Source organism: Poecilia reticulata, unplaced genomic scaffold (genome assembly GCF_000633615.1).
Source record: "Poecilia reticulata strain Guanapo unplaced genomic scaffold, Guppy_female_1.0+MT scaffold_239, whole genome shotgun sequence".
Taxonomy (NCBI): Eukaryota; Metazoa; Chordata; class Actinopteri; order Cyprinodontiformes; family Poeciliidae; genus Poecilia; species Poecilia reticulata.
In genome coordinates this window covers 92,619-97,163 of record NW_007615029.1, presented here as the reverse complement: position 1 = coordinate 97,163, position 4,545 = coordinate 92,619, and the positions used below count along the sequence as shown (strand labels likewise).

The following is a 4,545-nucleotide window of genomic DNA, read 5'->3' as shown; positions in this document are numbered from 1 at the left end:
TAGCCAATCGGGTCGTCTCCTCAGCCTGAGTTTCTCTCTGTAGCCAATCAGGTCGTTTCCTCAGCCTGAGTTTCTCTCTGTAGCCAATCGGGTCGTCTCCTCAGCTGGCTGACTCTCTGCCAGCTGCAGGTCGTCGTTAAGGTCGTCTCCATGTACACAGCGGCTCGGCCCACCCAGCCGCTCTCCCACGGCCCAAACCTCCGTTAGTTTGAGCTCCGGCAGCAAAAGGCTGAACATGAACGACTCTGCTGGTCCCACTGTGAGTATTTCACAAACATCAAAATCTGCTGCTGCTGCTGGTTGGATCGGATTTTATCTGAACTCAAAAGCGCATTTTTAGAACTTAATTCTTCATTTTCTACCTAAGRAACGGTTGTATGGAAACCCGTAGCTGTCAAAATACAGAGTAAATGTAAAAAAAGAAAAAAGAAACGTAGACATGATTTGTTGTTTTGACTAATAAATGAAAAATCTCAGTAAAGATAAATTTTTACAAGCAACATCCTACAGTTTTAGCATGCAGAGCACGTACCACCAGAGGTACCGGCACCACAGTTTGAGAAACATAGCGGTAATGCAGATGTGTCTCACTGAAATTGCAACGTAAAAATGAAATTTCTGTTTGATGTAAATCTGTTTCATACATAATTACGTATTTGAAGTATTTATTTTTGWTGGTTTTCATTATTTCTGACCAATGAGAAGATTTTGAATACAGAAATGTTGCATTACGGCGACTAATGTCGTAAAGTTTTGTRCAAAATGAGGTTAGAGGTTTTGGTAGAAATGTAAAAAAGGTTAAATGTTTAATTTGTAGATAAAAACAAATAAAAACGACATTGTTTGTTCAAGCTAACAAAGGCTAGATGTATTTTTAGCTAACTGTTTCTAACATACAACTATTTGTTATCTAATATTGATAAACCTTAAAAAAGGAAATAAATCACAGTTAAAKGTTATAAACGGTATTTAAAGTTTGAATACACGTATAACCCATCAACAGTAGGTAGCGCTGTTAGTTAGCATGGAAGCTAACTTCTAATTAGCTTCCAAGCTAATTATCAGTAAAATTATAATTTTTTTTGTTTCCCTAAATAARCATTATCTGTTAGTTTAAAACCAAATTCAAGTCCAGATTAATTTTTGTGTTACAATAACAGATTTATGAGCTGTTGGGTTAGCGACATGCTAACTTTCACTTAGTTAGCAACTTGTTTTCAACTCTAACTCTGTCAGTTTTGCCAGTTGTAGTTTAACTGACACCCAGTAGATTTTTTTAGGTTGATTATTACTTTGAAATCCTCCTAATGTTGTTGTTTTTGGTCAATAATTGCCTTAAATCTGTATATTTTTACCCAGTAGCTCTGAAGAGCTTAGCTAATATCGCTAACATCCACGGTTAGCCTCTGAAGGATCCCTGCAGAGTTATTTACAGCTTTTAATGATGCTTAGCCGTGTTATTATTTTTATTTAAAACCATAAAAAGTGAGCCTGTCTCCTGGAAATTACATTTCTATAGAGCTAATTTGTTTCTCCAATTACATTTAGCTGTGTACCATAATTAGCGGGAACATTAGCAGCATATAAGCCTAATTCCCAACAGACAGGGTCATGAGCAGAGAATTACAGCGTCTCGCGTTCATCAGGCGCCGCGTCGCTTCGTAATTTTACGGAAGCTGAACAAAGTTTGCTGGGCTTCAACTTAAATAATGTGCAGCTTCATCGTTTCGTCCCGTTTCTGAAGCTTCCAGAGACGAGCTGAAGCTCAGCAGACGGTTCTGATTGGGTGTAWTCAGCCATCACAGCGTCGGCATCCGGCCCACTCAAGCTACGACTTSTTCAACTCGCACTGCGATGCTGACGGCCGTCCATCTGTTCAGGATTACGATATTCCTCTGTTTTCATGTAGGTGTGGAGAAGAACAACGAGGCTCCTGCAGATTTCGCTCCTGCTTCGTCGTTTAATTGCTCATTAAATCCTTCACAACCTTCGCAGGTTGAATTTTCTCTTTTTTCTTTTTTTTGGTTGCATGTTCTTGAAATTTGTTTAGCCTTTAAAAAAAAAAAGTCGTCTCGCGTTTTTGAAAGCGTTTAATTAAACCTGCAGAGGAGGAAGGAAACGCTGGAAATGGAGGGTTTGACCGCAGAACCCTGCACTGCAAAAACGCAACGTTGTACCAAGTGGTTTTATTTAGATTCTATTGCAAATATGTTAGAACACTTAAAATGAGACAAAACTTACCTACAAGTAACTTTTTATCAAGATGAAAGAGCTTGTTTTAGGCCATTAATTCCTTAATGTTGATGAAAAAAGTGGCAGTTTATTTCACTTACAGCAGTTTGATCTGCAATCAAACTCTTTATTTTTTCATTATATTGAGGAATTATTGTCTTAAACTCTTAGATCTGTTTGTAAAGTTACTTAAAAGTTTGTTCATTTGAAATAACAGAAGTTTGTGTTTTACCACAAACTGCTAGTTTGCATCCGTGATGCGGAAAAATCAACAAAATGCTGATATTTTGGTGAAAACATCATCATCTTCATCATCTATTAAAAAAACACAATTAAATCAAAWCGATCTGTTGACCGTCTGACCGGTTCATCGGTTTAGGAAACGATTTTCCTCCAGATTTACGGTGAAGAAGTAAAGAAATTCCTGACCTGCACGGAAGCTAGCGTCAGTTAGCTCGGAAGCTACGTTAGCCCAGTGTCTGACGTTAGCTTAAAGCTGCGGCGCTTCACTCTGCTGTTTTCAAGTGTTGTGAAACTCTCTGGTTCTGAAAGTTGAGTCGGACTCGCTGATAAATCGCTTCGCTCCCGTCTCTCTGCTCAGACTGCGGATTTTCAGAGGGGCGGAGACGAGCTGCCCGTTTCTGTGGACGAGCTACGGCAGCTGATAGAGGACAAAGTTAGCTTCCTGCAGCTAGCGCCTGGAGACGACCAGCAGGTAAAAACCTCACAGGTTTAAAATTTATGAATCAGAGCCACTCAGAGAAGCTCAGAACTGGAGTGAAGGAATCAGATTCATTAGTGATCTGAATAGTGCGGAGTGCTGTTTTAGTCGGATCCGCCTGCAGGTCTGAGGTTTTTCTGGAGAAACGTCGGTGAATGTTACATTTAAAGTTTTTTCCTTAGATTTCAAGTTGAATTTAGGTCTGGACTTTGACTAGGCCGTTCTGATACATGAATCTGGTTTGATCTAAACCAGGAGTGTCCAAACTTTTTAACTTAAACTACAGATGTGCCAAAAAATTCATTAAATTAGGCAAAAATGTATTTGTTGTGATTTTTAAAAAAAAATGCATTAACAATTATTGATTAACAATTGATAGCAAAAGGTGCTTAATAAAATATATTTTAAACTGAGTGAAGCTGAAACTGTCGGTTTTAGTTCTGGGTAAAACATGTTTACAGACGAGGATTTTTTTTATCTTTAATGCAGAAACGTAAATATTTTTGTACAGTTGCGGCTTCATTGCTGCTCTGAGGCAACATGTTCCAGTTAATGACTAATAAATTACTGAATCAGCTGAAAATTATTTCAATAAGTGATTAATCTGATTAATTTCCTATCAAATGCACTCCACACTTTTCAGATTTTTTTTTTTTAAATATTGAATTATGACTCATAAAATCCCCTAAATAAGAAACTAAATGAAGGAAAATGTTGAAATTTCTCCTGAGGTTTGGAGAAAAACATGTTTGTTGTCAGGATCGTGTTTCTGATCCGACCCGGTTGCTTCATCCTGACCGTCTGGACTTTTATTTCATCGCGCCTCGTTTTTCCTCTCCTCGCATGGAATCTGCTTCAGTCGGCGCTGAGATTAAAAACCAACCTGGATTCAGACGGAGATTATTGGAAATCCTTCATCTGATCCGTTTTTATTCCTCCTGTAAAAACACAAAATATCGACAAATAGTTTCTWRKTTWAAMMWTTTTAGTTCACAGGAAATGAGACTAAATTGAGAAAGTGAAGCTTTTTGAAGTCAGTTTCTTACAATCAGTTTAGAATAACTAGTTTCTCTGGTAGATTATTAATAATCTSCCAGAGAATATCAATATCAGGKGATTATTGATCGATATTTGGCTGAAATGGAGGTAAATGTTGTCCAGCCGGTTCCTGCTGGTCGGTTCTGACTCAGTCGGACTCAGACGGACAGATGACGGGGTGGATCGGGTCGATCTGCCAGGATGACTCAGCCGGTCTGTTGTCTTCCAGCCCACGGCGCCTCCGGCCGCTTCAGCAGGCTGAGACTGGACCAGAACCGGGCCGCGCCGCCGGTACTGATGTCCTCGGTCTGATCCGGTTCTGTCCGGTTAGCAGGACCGCTGGGTTCTGCTCGGCTTCGCTCCGGTTCAGATTACATCTTTACTTTAACTGTCACTCGGCTCTTAAAGGGCCGGTTCACCTGAACCGTCGGTCCAGATCCGGTCATCGCACTGTAAAAAGTGAATAACTGGATCAAACACTTTGCCTCAGCAAACACGTGGCGACAGTGGAGAGCAGCAAGAATGGCTCATTGGTGTGGCGTTTAGCGTTAGCT

At 39.8% G+C, this 4,545-nt stretch overlaps 1 long non-coding RNA gene across 1 annotated transcript in view; it reads right to left on the bottom strand.

Annotated features, from left to right (window-relative positions):
• LOC103460412 (uncharacterized) overlaps positions 1-4,520 on the bottom strand; it is a 10,248-nt gene extending 5,728 nt beyond the window's left edge. Inside the window, exons 1-2 of the long non-coding RNA XR_532916.2 lie at positions 4,000-4,520; positions 3,837-3,891 (exon numbers count right to left, since the gene is read on the bottom strand). This is a non-coding gene — a long non-coding RNA (uncharacterized LOC103460412). The remainder of the gene's footprint in view (positions 1-3,836; positions 3,892-3,999) is intronic.
• Between the last annotated feature and the right edge of the window lie 25 nt (positions 4,521-4,545).